Genomic DNA, 19,725 nt, shown 5'->3' with positions numbered 1-19,725 from the left:
CAAAGAAAGATGAAAATGTATATTGCATATTGTGTCATGGCAGATATTGAGAAATATCTACATCTATTGGCATGCTCCTTTGGAATTAGCACAATCGAAATATGTTGAATCTTAATCAAATAAAATTAGTGTGACGTTGATTCGATTGAAATGAACATATACTTATTAAATGGAGTACTCACCAATCGAGCAAGCACAGATAATTCAATTTATTAATTGGATGAAAAGGTTCAGTCCTGCCGAAACGGGCCGAAATGACCGAAGAAAAACAAAAACGCACATTCTTCTTCTTCTTGTATGACTCCTTAAAATTTTTACATTCAAGTGGTTTGACGTGATCACTCATTTGGCAACTGTGACACTTAACTCCTTTGTTTTGTTTTTTTTATGAATGTACAGCTGTATAAGAGTTAATTATGTTAGCACTCGCCATATTATGTACTTGAATAATGTTAAGAAGATATTATATAATTTCTTTTGAATGAATAATTCAGCACACTTATGTATATGATTTAAGTATAGTGAGTCAGTGACTTGAATTTTGTTGCAAAATTGTTTATGGCCCAGCAGGAAAAACAGAAACAACTGATTACGTCACAACTTGAGTATTGAAATGTATGTACATAAATGGATAGAGTAGTCTTATACCATGTAATGTAGTAAAAGGTATCAACAATTCATATTCCATTGCAACTAAATAATGTATACCAGGTACGGCAGTTGAAAGGTTATAAACAAATTTTTGCGTAAGACGGTTGGGCATAGAGTTTAATGTTGGCCTACCGTATTATACTAGGAATGTAGTGTACAGACGTATGCCAATTCCAAAATGGACCAGTAATTTACCTAAAAGTTGATGATTTAGCTCAGTGCTACAATTAAATATATCTGCCATCAAAATAGATAACTCTTAATTGTCTAACGAGCATTAAAAGAGATTTTGGTGGTTTTCAGATTATCTCCCATTACTTTATATTCAATATATATATATATATATATATATATATATATATATATATATATATATATATATATATGTATATATATTATTTTATCTATTCTACTGCAACTGTTCAGATTAGCAGTCTCATACTGGTATTACGCTATATGTATGATTTCGGTCTCAAACTGGTATTAAGCTATGTGCATGATTTCAGCCAAGAATATTGTTCAAGTAAAAGAACTCTCTGAAGCTCATCAGCTTCAGAGCGAATTGCATGCAGGTTTCATTTAGTCTAGTACCCTTGCAAATAATTCGTCTAATGTATTTTTTTTTTTTTTCGCAAGGGGGGGGGGGTAACTTATTTTCCTCCGGTACAAACTCCTCTGGAACAAAGAGCCACTTTTTGCAGATGGTCGTGTAGATGTGTTGGTGGTTCCACCCACCCTGTGTCATTAACATCGGTGATGTTGCAAAAGTTTTTCTCTATTCACACAATTGGTTAATCAATCGTTCATCTTAAGTGTTTAACTGCCATGTATTGGCTCACTGCTTAGACGCATGCGTCATCTTTATACGTGATATATAACGTTGACCGCGAACTAAATTCAATATCACGTTTTATATTTCTACAATAATCAACATAATGTTCAGTATTTGACTTTTTATTTAACTTAGCGTATATGTATTGTATCGTGCTAATACTACCCTAACAGTACTAATGGGCACCAGAAGCATGTAATGATCTATCCAAAGTATAATATCTATACCAGATATTTTAAAACTTTTTAAACTCGCAACATTAATTGAATTAGGTGCACTTTAATAGCGTACTGGGTCATGTTTGCAGTGTGTGACATCCATACATTCCTGAACCCCCAAAAAGTTGTGTTTTTTTTTCACGTAGAGGTCGTGACGGTCACTGTCCGTTTGTGTTAAATTTCAAGCGTGGTATCATATCGTGCAAAATACTGGTACTTGTTATGTTTAAATCATTCGTATGTTCATAAAACGTTTGATTGTGTGGTACATATATTTCACTGAATCTGTCAAATATATCATTTATTCATATAGGTAAATGTTTCATGATTAATCATAATCAGTACCTTAACGACCTTGGTATCAGTTCAAGTTAAGCAAACTGCTGTAGGGATCCTCCCATGAACCTAGCACTATCTACAACTCGTTCTCTTAACTCTTATTTCCTTCCTTCCTTCATTTACCTCTCCATCATGAAATCCTTGCTGAATGTAACGAATGTCTTATTGCTATTCACTATGATTTTTACGTCACCAATCGGTCATTGTTTACAAGTGTCTTCATTAAGAAATGAATATCATAATATCATAACCTGACAACTTATTAATGAACAGTGGGATGTATTTTTGGTTTTCTGAAATCAAGATTACAGACTATGAGCAAGACGTCTGTATTTGGCTCTTAAGTGATCTCAGTCACAAGCTTTGCTCTCACAGATATGACATGTGTTTGCTGAGTTAAAGGGTTTATCATATAAATCTGCGTACACCACAGGCGTTGATTTTTCAGTTTGCTGTAGACTAATTTCTTTATCCTACCCAGTATGCAACCAGTACCTCAATAAACTACCGACTTGCAACAAGTGTGAATGAATTGACTGTCGCGAGTATCTTTGCCGCTGCACAGATTCGATAACGTGCAATGAACATCCGCGTTTTTCACCATTAAGCACACCATTTTATTTCTCACCATTTCGAGTAAATCTATAGACAAGCTTTCTCTTATCAGTTGATTTCTATCTACGCGCGGTGTCAAATCTTCAAACCTATCAATCATAGACCTCGTGCTTTCGCTTATTACCTGTTCAAACTTTGTATATAATATGTAAAGCAAACTTTCAATAACAACAGACAAAGAAATTAGAGGGCAGGCAGAGCACAGCCCTTATTCAATATATTCCTTTGATAAAAATCTGGTTATGATCACCTCTCTCATTAATATTTCGTGGCGATTCCACAGTCATCACATCTGAAATGTATGGAGCATTGTCCAAAATAAATGAGCTGTTTAGAAAATGAGTTGCATCAGCAAAGATTCACGAAACAATGGAACTTGCAGTTGACGAAGATAGATAGATAGATAGATAGATAGATAGATAGATAGATAGATAGATAGATAGGTAGATAGATACATAGATAGATAGATAGACAGACCTAGCAATCTTTAATGTGTGGGTAATTTAATTTTGTATAAAAAATATTTCTGTTGGCTTTTTTTTTTTTTGTGGATAAATTTGATAGCATCAGCCGAGATAATTTATTATCATGACTTTATTTGCGGTACAAGAATGGCTCTTAGTATTATAGGTTTCAAAACCTATAAGTAGGTAGATGACATAAACAAAAACTGGTTAATGAATCCTAAGTGAGCTGGGATGTGATCGTCCTTGATCTTTTATTTAAAAAGAAAAACAGGCCCTTTTTAATTTTTTTGATTCACACCTGGTTGAACCTAACAAATTTAATTTAATTTGGTTCCCGACCACTGTGGATCATTCACGGAGAATTGTGGTAAAATAAATTGCAAGATAATGTTTGTTTACATCAACTATGTGGCCTTGTATTGAAAATTGCAACTCCTGTCTAAAATGTAGGAAAAAAATCTTTTTTGAATGACGATGAATGACGAGACTTAATTCCGCATTAAAGGTTTTACAAAATTGAAAATTTAGAGGAAAAAGGACGACTGATTACAATGTAACTATTCTGCAGAGAGAGAGAGAGAGAGAGAGAGATGACAATCAAGAATCGACACTGTTCTCCTCTAAGTATCATTTGAACAAGTAGACAAACTTGTGACAGTTTTATCAAATATCGTTCAAGTTCAACGCGAGTCTAATATTAAACCGGTAGAGAATAATCGCACTACGGTTCCTGGATATAAAGTCGCATTTCATGTCGTATATGTTTGACAATAACCCCTAAGGAAACTAGATACAAATATGCATTCTGTTCAGTTCCAATTACAATTCAAATAAATAATTGTAAACATTGAACTGGCTCCTCCTTGGCAAACTGCTTTAATTCTTCAAAAATAGCGGAACGTGCATTGGGAAGGTGTTCTAGGTAAATAAACACTTAGAATAGCTAAGACTTAACTGGATAAATCGAAATGAGGAAGCCTATATTTATCGAGATCTGTTGTAGTACAATCTCTCTCATGTTTCATTCTTATCTTTCCATTTTTTTTATTAATAGCAATCACATGCACTCACCCTTCTTTTGCTGTTTACAACTATCATCAATACAAACTGGTTTTACTGTTTATGACGTTTGTTATCGGCTGTTATCAGTACAAACTGGTGACATTGTACTGAGCGCGTTCATCATTTCGTTCTTTCGTCTCAGATCCATATAAAATGGCGATTACCCCCCCCCCCCCGAAAAATCTTCTTGTTGGGTATAGGCCTGTATATTTCTGTATATTTTCATTAACTATGTACTGAAATCTTACGAAATAAAAAGAAAACTTTTTGAAAGTTGTTATCGCTAATTTCGACATTGGTAAATATAGGCACAAGGATTCAAGAGATAGGAAATGCTCTTGCACTTTTGATCCTTTGCGTATTGATCCACATGGGAGTTATAAATTTACGTAATTTATGACATAGGCTGTATCTTTTCTGAGCATAGTTACGGAGTTTTCTATATAATATTTTGAATGCATCTCTGGTTTTGTTCTGAAATAAATTTAAAGAATTTTAACAGGCATTCATGTAGGTACTGTATTAAACCAGAATGTAATCATCGATTATATATCACGCCTATTCGATTACTCGTAGTCTCTACCGGTCATCGTTACCAATAATAATCATGCAAAACATAAATTCAGACAAAAGTAATCTTTATCTTTGACAAACAATCAAAACAAAAAGAGCCAAAGTCAAGAAAGTGAAAATATGGGTCACAATGACCTAATTTGTAATTATAGTGTCCTACTTCCACCCACGAAATTTTATTATTCTGGAAAAGATTTGTTTGTGCATAGTATGGAGAAAAACATTGTGATAATGAGCAACCCCAACACACACAAATAAATAATAAAAACCAAAAATAGCAAAAGGCGTTATATATCACTAAGTGCCCTTCTTTTGTTAGAAGGGTAAAACCCTGTTTCCTTTAAGGGTATGTTGCTAAGGAGATATATACGACATAGTTAATTCTAAAGTGAACAGTACGTGAGAACGATTTCAAAAACCCAAATTTAAATAAAGTCAGTCAAGCGTGAAATATGTGTCGTAGTAAACCACATTTGTAATATACGTGTATTACTTATGATCAATTCCATCTCAAATTCAGGTTAGAAAAATATACGGACATGTGCTAAACCCAGAAAATAATGTAACAATAGTTTCAGGTATGTGCAAAATTAGTCTCCCCCATCACACCCAGAACCACACCCTTACAATGGGTTGTGGAATAGATGCCGAAAAATACACTCCAAACTATCGCCAACTTTTAAACAGAAGGAATTATTCATATATAATTAAGTTGTCATTTCGCTTATGATTTAACCGCTACTACATGTAGAAACCGATGTGGCTCACTTGGTAAAGCGTCGGAATCGTAATCCAAGGGTTGCGGGTTTGATATCCGCCCATACTTTATTGGGTCTGCTGCTTCAGTGGGAAAAGAACTTTACTCCCATTTCCTCGGCATGATATAGCCAATAATGTGTTAAAAAGTACCGTTAAAACCAACAACAACAAAAGTATAAACGATAATAATGCATCATGGTTGCCGACTCGTACCCCGATCACAAATCTCACGCTCACGAAAACTTTGACTAGGAGAGCTACAAAGTGTCAGGTAAATATAACCGGCCTCTTTATCAGCTGACCTTTGGAAATAACATCCTTCAGTTATTACTGTACAAAAAAAACCCACATGCTATTAATTTTTTAAAATTATTCTACCCTCGCTGTTTCAAACTCTATCTTAAATAGATGTATGATTCTATGTGAAATGACCTTTTATTATTATTGTCATGTGTATTTAATTGTTATTGTGTGTTGCCTTTTTTCTCCATGATTATATGTTACGTATACTTGTATTTTGAAATTGACCTTTGTCTAAAATCAAGTTCATGGTGTATCTGACTAGTAACATTTATTTTGTAAACAACATAATACATAGCTAATATTTCTCTACGAGTTTAGATTAAATACTAGGATTATTTTTAATGGAGAAAAATATGTTTATGTGAATCAGAGTGTTGGATATTGGCATTTCACTTGAAAATTCCTAAACTTGTTAACAGCTTTGAATGTTTTTAGAAAGCTGACCTACTTCCTGACCCTAATATTTACTCGTAGCTCTTTATATCAATGTTGTTTACTTGAAAACTTACGCATTCCTATCGTAATATCCCAAGTATAACTAGTCTTATTGTTGCGTTCAGTTTTCAGGTTTTTGATGGATTTAATTATTTAAATTATTCACTGGAATTACAAAGTGCTCAATATTACTACTTGGACTAAACCATTCATTTTGAAATATAGTGAATTCAGCCAAGGACATTTTGGATTATATTATTGTTTCACATGAAACGACTTCAAAGATATCAGTGCATTCCATGCCATTGGCACATTAGCACATTCGAGACTACATGTACATCAACACATTCAACATTGGAACTTATTTGGAACACCATTGTAACTAATTGGAACTTTATACATTTGGACTTGTCATTCAACGTTTAGGACTATGTGGGAGTTAATTCACATTACTCTGAGTTTTTTTATAAATGTTCACTTTGTACTCTAGAAAAATAAATTACTTGTTGAATTTTATGAAACTTGTTAGCTTTCGCTCTTTTCTGTTACTTAGTTTAAGACCATAGAGCTATAACAGAAAGTTCGGGTTCGTGTCCGGGATAGGAATTTCTCTAAAATATTTTCATAAAAAATTCAATTTCTTTTTTAATTTAAATTCACTTTCTTGAGGAATTTTCTAACTCAAAGATCTTTTAATTTCACACATGCACTAATTACAGTATGCACTAATTACAAGAAGAAAGGGCACGAAATTTCTGATTGCTACAGATTGAAAAAAACCAAGAGAACCTTTTCAATGGTCTATTTCTAAGAAGCCAGGGTCATCTAACAAAAAACAATACATGTATTAGGTTAAACAAAACCCAGCCTGATTTTATAATTGAGAATTATTAACAATTTATGTCTATACCACTTTATGGTCATTCAGTCAAGCCTATCCATATTAAAATTGTAAGGAACACATCAGCTTTTCATAATCTTTTATTATCGGGTTCTTTTACTTTTTCTGACAAGTTTCCTTCCAGTAAAATGTTCTGATTCAGGACTAGAGTGCGGATTTGTTAACGTTTTATCCGTTGTGCAAATTTGTCATCAGACTTTGTCTCAAGACCCGTGGCATTCGAACGGTGAGTCTTTACTCATCGAGGATATTAATTTATTACATGGCAGAAACCTAGCTGGAGACAAGGTTGTGGTTAATCAACTTGTAACTGATAAGCCTTGCTTGGATCAAATAGTCGATCATGTTGAAAATGAAATCCCTGATTTATGCCCAGCTTGAGCAGTAGAGCTATGGCAAGGAAAGCTACTTGAGCATGATGTTGATCAGAAAACTATTACTATTTGTGAAGCTTTTAATTAGGTCGCTTCTTCTTATGGTAAGGATCAATCAAGTGGTATTAATCACAGTGATTCTCTTTATTCTAATCGGGATAACACACGGCAATCACTTATCGTCGAACAGGAACAGGATCTTCAAATCTCTTGTGCGTTTCAGAGGAACATTAGCGAAGCTTAAGCCACACCAGTATATGTGTTATTTTGTTAAAGATGGGGTCGTTATCAGACAACAGAGACCGCCTGAGGTACCCGCTGGTGACGAGCGGTCAGCGAGCTATCAAACTGACGTTCCTAAGCCTAGAGACAGTAATTCCGCTCCAGAAAGGCCAAAGGAAATTTTGGCAATCGTAACTCCAGATGGACTTTATCAATATAAAGTGATACCATTTGGAATGAAAGATTCATCTTGTACTTTCGAACGTTTAATGAACATGATTACATTACCTGGTCTAGATAAGTATGGCACTTATATCGATGTTGTCATCATCTACAACGACAAATGGAAAGATCACTTGCAAACCATTCGGAAATTTTTGACAGATATAATGATACAAATTTGACAATTAATTCAAATGAAAGTGAATTTTGTTGTTTTTTTTTATCAACGGGGACACAGTCATGTTAAACCTACTGACGTTAAGGTCAAAGCTATCCCAGAATTCCCTTGGAATATCAGTTAAAAGCAGCTGATTCGATGTTTGGGTATGGCTCGATATTATCGGAAAGTTTGCTTCAAACTTTCCTTAACTACTGAACCGCTAACCAATTTATTGAGCAAGGAACCAAGTTTGATTGGTCTGAAAAATGTCCGGAGGTTTTTCATAAGTTAATCTGCCCTTTCATTACCTTATGTATTCACGTGACTTGACAGCCGACCGTAAACTATACTTTTCCCAAGACTGTATGAACGCATTGTGTTTCTGTAATAAATGCGATAATAATAAGTTTGCCGATTAAGATTTTGTATGGTTTACACGTAGAAAGGGAATCCTAAAAGTTGATGAATTTTTTTTTGTCTGATAGCTGCAAAATTGTTTCCATCTTTGAACCGTGTGGCTACGATATAAGGTTCCTGTAGGATTGAATATAATTTGAAAAAGGAAATGATTTGTTCAGGACTTAATCGAGATGTTATAGTACAAATCTGAACAAGAAATATTAAGGTTTTTGGAGCTATGGGCCAGGAAATGCGAAAAATAAAAGCACAGGTATTCAAAAGATGGCTAGAAGATAAACAACAGACTAAAAACAGCGACATTAGTGAAATACATGCTCAATGAGTAAATGAGTGTAAAGAAATTGAATGGACAACTGTACTGGCAAAGTTTGTTAAAATCAAGTTAAAAACAGGCGTGAAAGATACCTTGTCGGTGTGAGGAATCGATCAGAAAACAAAAGCGGATGTCTGGCATACTGGTGTTTGGATGTAATGCCGTGACAAATGCCGGCGACAAAAGCCATTGCAACTGAGAAAGTAAAATTTGACATGAATGGCGGACTGGATGAAATTCTTGCCAGCATGGGAAATAAGATGTCAGACAGTAAAGAAATGTATATACCAGAATATTCAAAACAAAGCCGATAAAAAATCTCTAGATCTTCCAAAACCTCGTTTTGCCGGAGTTACTCGAATGGTTGCACATTTAATATTAGTCCTAATATTTATGGTAAGTAGCATCTTTTCAAAGTCCCGCATCAGAGATTTAGTGTATTTATATTCTACATTCACCGCATCTTCACAATTCAACAGTGAAAAGTAATTTGGGTGTATCATAAAATATATTTTTTTCAACAGAAAACACCTTACTGTCCCCCTTGCAAAATTTCAATCTCATGTTGTCTGAAAACTGGAGCGACAAAAAAAAAACACTAGGCCTTTGTTCAGGGTGAAATTAATATACAATGTCAATAAGGAGGTCACAGCAACAAAACATGTACTATTAGCGAACAAAAAAAAAAATCCAGTCTAAGTTTCAGTTAGGCATGTTCACAGCAGTTGGAGCGAGATGAGGATACATTTTGACTGGTCGAGACAGAAATGAGCGACATGGCTGCTATAACCACGTGCTACTTACCTTTCGTAGACCCTCAAGACAACCTTTTCTTTGATTTTGCTTCAGTCAATACCCACGCTGATACGATTTTGTTTAGCTTTTAAAACTGTAATATCCGGTATACTGAATTGTTTCAAAAGAGTGGAACACTATAATTTGAAACACTTATAGGACAATGTGATGTCTCCTTCCGCTTTACAGTGGGGAAAACCCAAATACAGGAGGTCCCACGTAGGGTTGTCTTATCGTAAAGCACTGAATTAATCTCAAGTCTACTTTTTTATATTCTAAATAAGTAATTCAATTGACAACTGAATGGAGTTATTATGGATTTGTTTGATTTTGGAGCTTGATAAATTCGTTGATAATGATTGGAATAAATGTTAGCTGTATTGATCAGTATGAGAGCGGAATTATAGTAGTAGTAGTAGTAGTAGTAGTATTAGTGGTATTAGTAGTATACTACAAGGGGAGATGTTCTTAATTTCTTTGCTTTCCTTAAATTAATTAGGTGAGAGATAACATTTTAGATTACACTGTATATCTTTTTCTGAGAGAGAGAGAGAGAGAGAGAGATACTCATACTTTGCAAAGATTACAAGCTGTACATTGATATAGTTTTGTAATACAGCTTGAACTGCTGTGTAATTGTAAAGGTATTTTGTTTGTCGGTATTGGCACTGGGTCGAGACATTAATTTACATAATTATAACCTAAATATATCCAAGATGCATTGAAAGTAACGAAACTTCATATTAAAGAGTTTTTAGTTTTAAAAGACATTTTTGATTAAGTATTCTTTTCTCAGCATGCGCAGTGTGCTCTTTATGACATAGTTGAGTTTATACGTCATAATTATATCTAAACTGTACTTTTCTCTTAATACTAAAGTAAATTTGTGGAAAGAAAGTAATGATTTATTTTACAAACGAACATTATATATAAATCATATTATCCTATTTATTCATAAAAAGACGATAAATCAATTTTCTTATTCACCAAATGCGGATGTCCATCATTTCTTGAACACCGACAATACACACGTTACATTCACATTAAGATATCGATTTTTAAAAAAATAACAAGATTGCATAACTACGCAAATGTATATATTCCATGAACTTGTCAAATAGTTTAACATTCCTACAGTTTTACTCCTGTCCTTTATATTTCTACTCGTTCTATGTTTATCAAAAATTGATTTTTTACTACTACCCACTAAAAGTTACTAGTTTACAGAACAAGAAGTTTCAAATCAAAAACGGTCTTTACGACATTAAAATTTCTGTCCTTAGGAACTCCATGATTTGCCATGAGGCATAATCATTAAGTCAAATAAAAAATGAGATATGAAAACAAAGGAAAAAAATATGCTAGAAATGTGTTTCAGGGACATGACTCCTCCGTTCACCATGTTTTATTTAACTTTGGAGTCAAATCTATATGTACAAATACTGATCTAAACGCAAAATTTTACCGACGACGCTGAAGTGTGAAATACAGATCGCAGTGATGTCATACATTTGATGGGATAGCGATCAGAAGAGTGAATTATGGGTAGCAATCAGGAACGTCATTTCAACTTGGGGGGGGGGGGGGGGGCAAAACTTGACGGGCACGTTAATTTTCGTATATAGGCAACAGTAATTTTACATTTTACAGCATATGCAAAGGGGGGTGGGGGTGGGAATGACGTCCCTGGCCAGTCAAGCGGAAAGAGTACCTAAGTAGATGACAGAATCACACTGCTTATATCTGAAATAAAAAGCTGGCTTCAACATAATCAAAATGAAACAAAACTGCGTTAACAGCAGACCAACAATATTAAAACAATACACCCATTAAAGAAATGATTATCCTTGCAAAAGAACATTAAATTAACACTAATTTAGCATCAAAGCGAGCTAATAGTCTGAATAAAATGCCGTATTTTAGAGAATCATTAGTAGAGGGTTACACTTGAGGTATCTACGGGGCCCAATGTTAAGTAGGGTCAATTGATTATGGGTATCTGAGGGAAATTAACAGGATATGATTTGTAAAAGTGTATTTTCATGCGACGGTCTGCTCTCAAACAGAATTACCATATTACATCATAGGTTTATCGTGTATGGTGAGTGTCTGTACTAGTACTTCATGTTAGATATATTTGGAGAAAAATGTGAGTTTGTATGGCCTCTAAATGAAAGGCGGTAGTTTGCTAGATAAGAAAGCTAACGTCTTTAACTAACATTTCCACCTATAGCTCCTCTTATAAAGCTAACATGTCCACCCTATTTTATATTAGTCCCACCCTTTCCTACCCTCCTTTTTAAAAACAAAACTACGATCAGTATAATCCTCATATATTAATGCCCAGTTATCTACTATCCTTCGCCCAGTTGTCTACTATCCAGTACCGATGTTATAAACTATCCACTAACCAATGATAGTAGTGAATGGGGATACCCTAGCGTCAATGGGACTTAGCATTACAAAAACCCCTGGGACACTATAGCGTCAATGGGAAATTTAACATTACGGAAAACCCTGGGACACTCTAGCGTCAAGGGGAATTTAACATGGGAATAAATCGTGGGACTGTCTAGCGTCAAGGGGAATTGAACATGGGAATAATTCGTGGGACTGTCTAGCGTCAAGGGAAATTGAACATGGGATTTTTTTTTTAAATAACAAAAATAAAATAAATAAAAATAAAAAAAGGGGTAGGCAATTGAAAGTTTATCTCTTTTCGAGAAATGTGGGTGGCCCTGAAAAGGGCCTTTGGGTTTATATATGCCCTTAACATAAAGGGCATCTGTGACTTCTTCTTGTCCTTAGGTTTCGTCTCACTGTAGGACCGTAAATCAGGACTCTTTTGAGGCATCCTTGCCTCTCCACGTAAATCCTACGTATCCATAGGTTGCTGGCGGTCCTATGGACAACTGTCCAGTTGGATCGGACATACATAGGTATGTCCGTCCTGAACATCATTGTTGACACAAGCGTTGAAGAGTGCACATCGGTCCACATCTTGAGGCGCCGAGAACAGGTGAATGAATGCATGAACTGCGCTTATTTATAGGTAGAGGAAGGATTCAACGGGACTGAGTTCACTGACCAATCCAAACACGCGTTACAAAATTCAGTCAGCTCGCATCCAATCCGAAGAGAACAGTCTGTTACGTCACGTGGTCTTTGCTAGCGCCTGTGTGCAGTCAATCTATGCGACAGTTATTCAACATGACGGAAACTCAGAAAACAATCAATTGGGGTACACCAGCAGTGGAGACCACCCAAGGGAACCCGGACTTACTTTCAGAAGAGGTAAACTGGGATTTTGTGGATTTTCTTACCTCGCAAGAATTTGTTCCGGAACCTTCGTCACCTTCTTCATTACCGCACGTGGAGAATTTTAGACAGAGACAGAAAGAAGAATTGGAGAAATTTATATAACGACAAAAGGAAGCGGAACAAGCTTTTCTTTTACAGCAACAACAGCAAGAAGAGGTAAGAAAAAAACAAGAAGAAGCAGCAAAGAAACAAGAGGGTGAAAATCAAACGGTCACGGTACTGTTAGACATTTTAGCGGAGTTAAGAAGTCCAAAACAAATGTATCAGACTTCTTTATCACGACCGAAGAGAATACGACCTTCCCGAGCTAAACACGCCAACCCTGTGACTAAGCCTAGCGTACCACCCTTAGTGATTTCAACCAAATCATCATCATCAGATGTAGGCCTTGGCCGTGGCAAAGGCTTAAGGCAGTTAAAGTTGATTGCTTAAACTCACCCCTACACCAAAAACCAAAGGCCCTTTTCAGGGCCACCCACTTCTCTCGAAAAGAGATAGACTTTCAATTGCCAATAACTCAAAAAAAAAAAACAAAAAAAAAAAAAAACATTTTACCCCTATAGTACGTGTATATGAGTGCGTGAGTGTAGCTTCTTATTTAAAATCAAAACTCAAAGACACTTACCTTTTTATACCTAATTTATTCTTTTATAAATAGTTATAATCCAATTCATAATTCACAACAGAGCACTTTAAAAAGTACATTCACTTCTTCTGTCTCACTGTTTAGTCTCTCTTTTTTTAAATTTCTTCACCGTCACAGTCTTTTCCTCCTCTTCCTCCTCACTTTCTTCCCTTCTTCTTTTCTTCTCCTGTTTCTTTTTCTTCACCTGTCTGCTATCTTCCTCCTCTTCTTCTTCCTATGAAGAATCCCTCTCTTCTTCTTACTCCTCTTGTTTCTTTTTTGGGCAATCTGGAGACCAATGTCCTTTTTCTTGACAATAATAACAGGTATCTTGACTTTTGTCTCTTTTAACCCCTGTTTTTCCTTTTTGATGGTCTGGACACTCTGAAGTCCAGTGCCCTTTCTTCTGACAGATATAGCAAGTATCTTCACTTTTATCTCGAAAAGAAGGAGAGTAGTCCGAAGGCTGGTCTGAAGAAAATTTTCTAATGACCCCTCGCAACGCTCTGATGAAACGTTCCATCTGGGTAGTCTCTTCCATCGTTGTGCTTGGTTAGAGAGTGAAATGAATAGTGAAAGGACAAGACACACACCCTTTTATATACGCTGGTCTGCCATGACTATAAATTAGTCCATGCTGTTTAAATTTTAGTCATTTGACGTTTTTCACTCAAGATGAAACGATCCAATTCATTTGAGAAGAAAGAAAAAGAAAGTAAGAGGCAGAAACGTGATCTATCGCCTCGCACCAGAGCTGAAGTGTTGGTACAAATTCATGCCAGTGATTTTGAAGAGCACATGAGTGAACCAGAATCCAAACCCTCTAAACAAAGTTCACCACCCTTAGTTAGCCCTGAAAAGTACTATGACATTCGAGAGACAGAAAAGCGCTCCTCTAGAAAATTTAGAACCACGGCTTACAAATACACGGTGAAGTTTAAAGATTTCAAGGCCGAAGTACCGTTAGAAAAAGCAGAAGGGTTCATCACCGGGGTGTGGGATTCTTTACTCACCACACTCAAGCGACAATGTCAACCCAAAGAAGACGATCGCTTGAGACTTTCCATACAACACGACGGTTTGAAATCCCCTGTTTGGATCGAGTTTAGCAGCCCTGCAGAATTGACTGATTCCAAAGTCATGGACAAGATTCAACACGTACAACAATCCAACGACCAGTTTGACATCACCAGTGGAAAAACCACACTGGACATGACCCACGTCTCTCCTCCTCAAGGGACTGGACGCAAAAAGATGTTATTGGTGGACGAGCTTCGCAGCACCAAAACAAGTCTCGTCCGAATTCACAACCCTGAAGACCAGATGTGTTTAGCCAGGGCCATCGTGGTGGGACGAACCTATGCCAACAAGAACGACACGGTAGAATGGAAAAGAGCCTGGAAAACTATTCAACAATCGGACCGAGCCAAACAACGAAACGAAGCAGAACTCCTGTTACAACAAGCTGGCTTGCCCAAAGACACACCCTGTGGCATTCCTGAGATGCAAAAATTGCAAGATGCCCTAGCTCCACGATACACCTTGAAAGTGCATCCTCAAGATATGCGTGGGCCTCTGTTGTTTCGAAGGAAAGACTTTAAGGATGGAACATAAATTCACGTCTATCATCACGATGACCATTTCGATACCATTACCAGCATCACCGCATTCCTGGGATACGGTTATTACTGTGAGAAATGCGACTATGGTTATAACAATCGAGAGCAACACAAGCATTGTGGATCGAAATGCTCAGGATGTTTGCCCTCTCCACCCTGTCTGAGCGAAGGGCAAGAACCAGTGCATTGTCCTGCTTGTCTGCGCACGTTTGTCAGCCTTGCCTGTTACCAACAACATCTGAAGACGCAAGGTTCACAGCAGAAATGTGCTTGTCAACTCCTGAGATTGTGCCCTACGTGTGGACAAGGCATACGTACCAACAGTGCCAAGGCACACGTATGTTCAGGAAAGAAAAATGTCACATTTGTCACCACATCGTGGACTTGGAACACGAATGCTACGTGCAAACATACCAACCTCCACCAGAGAAAGACGATGGTCACAAGAAGAAAGGCAATTTCATCTTTTTCGATTTCGAATGCATGCAAGAGACTGTCATTCACATTCCTAATTTCTGCGTGGCTCATCGAGCGAGCGAAAAGTGCATTCAAGAACCTATCTTCAGTCATTGCCCTCACTGCAGTAAGATTCCTGGAGGGCGTGAAAAAATCTTTCGAGGACCGAACACGCTAGCCGATTTTGCCAAATGGGTCTTAGACCCCATCGACAAGACGTGGAGCCAAGAGGACATCGAACGTTACGGAGATTGTCATCGTCATGCCACGGTGATGGCTCACAATTTCTCCGGATACGATGGACAGTTTCTTTTGAGATACTATACGGAACAAGGCACCGAGCGTCCTAAAGTCACTTTCAACGGAGCCAAAATCATTTTCATGCAAGTGGGACAAGTACAGTTTAAAGATTCGATGAGCTACTTGGCCATGCCTTTGACCCGAACGCCTAAAACGTTTGGAATGACAGAAATGGCTAAGGGGTATTTTCCTCACTTTTTCATTACCGAAGCCAATCAACACGCCGTTCTACCCCATTTACCTGAGGCTCACTATTACGACCCCGACAACATGGGTACCGAACAACGAGAAGCTTTCTACGCTTGGTACCAGGCTCACGCCTCCGACCCTTTCGACTTTCAGGAAGAAATGCTAAAGTATTGTCGTTCCGACGTGGACATTTTACGACGATGCTGTGGAAAATTTCGAGAACTGTTCATGGAACACGGAGGGGTCGATCCTTTGAAAGAAGCTTGCACCATTGCCAAAGCGTGTTCCTTAGTGTACCGACAACGATTCATCCCTGAAAACACCGTGGCTGTCATCAGTCCTCAAACGACCAACTATGTCAAATGTCAATACTCGGTCAAAGCCCTACGCTGGTTACATTACTTGTGTGACAAGGAAGACAAATGGATTCAGCATGCCCGCAACGGAGGGGGCGAAAAGACCATTGGAACGCATTCGGTCGATGGCTGGGACTTAGAAAACCCCAAGATCGTGTACGAATTTAACGGTTGCTTATTTCACGGATGTCCCGTCTGTTACCCTGATCGTGGCACTAAAAATCAGTTTTTACAACGAATCATGGAATACTTGTACCAGGCCACTTGTCAGTGACGCCTAAAGTTAGAACAGCAAGGATACCAAGTGGTGGAAATGTGGGAACACGAGTAAGATCACCGTTTGAAAACCGATCCGAGTTTAAACGCCTCGTGGAAAGCTACCAGTTCATTGACCCCCTGAACCCGAGGGATAGTTTGTACGGAGGAAGGACCAATGCCACCTGTTTACTGTACCAAGCCGACGAAGAGAAAGGAGAAGAAATCAAATACTTGGACGTGTGTTCGCTGTATCCCTACGTGTGCAAATATTGTTGCTTTCCTGCAGGGCACCCACAATTGTTCACGGAACACATCGACCTGAAAAACATTCGACAATACGAAGGCTTGATCAAGTGCAAAGTTTTGCCTCCCACGAGCCTATACCATCCCGTCTTACCTCACCATTGCCAAGGCAAACTGATGTTTCCTTTGTGCCGTACTTGTGCCGAAACGTGCAACCAAGACCAGCCTTGTCAGCACACCCAGGAAGAACGTGCCTTGACGGGAACCTGGGTCAGCGTAGAATTGTTCAAAGCTCTGGACATGGGATATCAACTGTTAGAAGTGTACGAAATTTGTCACTTTCCCAAGACAGAACAATACCACAAGGGTGGACCCAGTCAGAAAGGCATTTTCGCAGACTACGTGGATGCCTTTTTGAAACTGAAACAAGAAGCCAGTGGCTATCCGTCCTGGTGTCACACTCCCGAAGACCAAAAGACATTCAAAGAGAAATACTGGGCACAAAATGGCATTACTTTAGATCACATCGAGAAAAACGAAGGCAGGCGATCGTTTGCCAAAGTGATGTTAAATTGCTTGTGGGGTAAAATGGCACAACGTCCGTCTTTACCCAAGACGGAGTATTTGACAGAACCTTCCCGCTACTTCCAGATGATACACGACAAAACCAAATTCATGAAACACGTGGACGTCGTTCGCGAGAATTTGATCTTGGTCAATTACGAAGAAGATCTGGACTTTGTACAAGACGACCCTTTTGGAAATGTCATCATTGCGGCTTACGTGACAGCCCATGCTCGCTTAAAATTGTACGAAGCTTTAGAACTGTTAGGGGAACGCGTCCTGTACTTTGACACGGACAGTTGCATTTACATCCATCATCCGAGTCAACAGCACCCTGACATCGAAGGAGACCGTTTAGGAGCCTGGACAGACGAGCACCCCGACGACAAGATTCTAAGTTTCGTCAATGGTGGTCCAAAAAATTACGGCTACGAATACCGGGACCCACAAGGAGAAGTGCACACGAAGTGTAAAGTGAAAGGATTGACTCTGAATTATCGTACCAGTCGTGTGGTCAACTTTGGGGTATTGAAAGAAGCCTTGCAATCTAGAGGGGATGAACACTTTAAAGTGACCACCTATCAACCCAACAAGATTGTACGTTTACCCACTCACCACATCGTCAGCCGACCCTTGGAAAAAGTCTATCAAATCGTGTACCAGAAGCGAGTGCGACTTCCCAATCATTTCACTTTACCGTATGGACACGTCGGTATTGGTCTGTATATAAAAAGGAACTCTAGGCAAGATCGATAGCTCATTGTGACTACCAAGACCAAGCGAACAAGATGAATACTTTCAGAGAAACACACAACAAGTTCAGAAGGGCACAATTCAAGTTTGGGGGCTCTGAAGTGGAATGCGATTGTGAGCCTTGCGATGGGAACGATGCTGTACGCTGTGACCTTAACGATGCCGTAAAACATCATGGGAACATTGTTCTCACTACCCCTATCATGGAAAATGATGCTGTGTGTGTCAAGCCTGAGGGATGCGAAAGCGATGCCGCTCGTCCTCTTGGACACTTTGCTGGGTTTCGTTTTAAAGGTGAATGTCCACCTTCACGTCTACCCCCCTACGGATGTCATCCAGCCCTGAGCAAACTCCTGTCCATGTCACCCACCCCTCATCGAAACGAACCTGTGAAAGACGAATATTCGTTCCCTGTGCGTTTGTCGGAATACTGCGACTTTGAAAATCGTCTTCAATCGTTCAAAGGAAAATGGCCTAAGTATCTGGGAGTACCGACCCCCGAAGAATTAGCCAGAGCCGGATTTTTCTACTTGGGCGAAGGGGATAAAGTCAAGTGCTTCAGTTGCGGTGTGTCACTTCACCACTGGGAACCGCAAGATTCGGCCTACGTAGAACATGCTCGATGGTCACCGAATTGTCATTACTTACCCTTAGTGGGACCGAGACATTGAAGTAACTTACCATGTCGTTGAAGAAGAAGAAGAAACCAGATTGGCTAGGAATCAAATGTTGAACATCACCGAGACCAGTATTTAAACTCCATTTGAAAAACGATATTGAATCATTACCTAAAGAACTGCAAGAGCAGATTTACAAGGAAGTTTGGCAGGGACTTGCTGGAGTGAAACCTCAATGGGTAACTGTAGAACTTTTGTGTCGAGAAATTCACAAGAGGAAAGTGAAAAAATTAATCAGTGTGTTAGATTTCTCTGGGTCAAGTGTGCATTCATCCTATTATGTCACTCTAGACCGATTACATCAAAAGAGTTCAATGAGATTCTTGGACGTTACCCTGAATGGCAGTGGTCAGAAATTACTCACTATGTGGATTACTTTTGCTCTAGGAGAGGATTGTGAATTGTACGGACTGACCTATTCATTGATACTTTACAAGAGAACATTCGTGATTTGCCTGTGGAGTTGAGAGAACGCATTTACCGAGAGCTGGTCAAAATGCAAGTCAAACGTAAAGAACAGTTGCATCCGTTACGTCACCGGTGTTTGAACCACTGGTACCTGAATGGTATAAGAGAACTGATTCGTCAAAAATTGTTTCAGTAGTCAGACCTTGTTCAAAACTTTGAGGTCGCCAATGATCGACATGTTCATAATTTTGGTTACTTCGAGATTCACCTAGAGCAACGCATTGAGGAAGACGAG

General features: G+C 38.2%; 2 protein-coding genes across 4 annotated transcripts in view; one reads left to right on the top strand and one right to left on the bottom strand.

Annotated features, from left to right (window-relative positions):
- LOC149793008 (uncharacterized) overlaps positions 1 to 9,842 on the bottom strand; it is a 51,076-nt gene extending 41,234 nt beyond the window's left edge. The window contains exons 1-2 of one of the 3 annotated variants that reach the window (XM_089966880.1): positions 9,671 to 9,842; positions 8,040 to 8,082 (exon numbers count right to left, since the gene is read on the bottom strand). The gene's annotated coding sequence lies outside the window, so the exon portion shown is untranslated. Of the gene's footprint in view, positions 1 to 182; positions 286 to 8,039; positions 8,083 to 9,670 lie in introns of those variants that run through there. The other 2 variants (XM_089966881.1, XM_089966882.1) reach the window with 2 other exon arrangements.
- The window catches only part of LOC149793007 (uncharacterized), a 79,747-nt gene that overhangs the window by 856 nt on the left and 59,166 nt on the right, over positions 1 to 19,725 (top strand). The gene's annotated exons all lie outside the window — the stretch shown is intronic.

This window comes from Sinohyriopsis cumingii, chromosome 8, assembly GCF_028554795.1.
Source record: "Sinohyriopsis cumingii isolate HCF-2022 chromosome 8, ASM2855479v2, whole genome shotgun sequence".
Classification (NCBI taxonomy): Eukaryota; Metazoa; Mollusca; class Bivalvia; order Unionida; family Unionidae; genus Sinohyriopsis; species Sinohyriopsis cumingii.
Note: the sequence above shows the minus strand (reverse complement) of the source record. Positions and strands in the feature narration are given on the sequence as shown.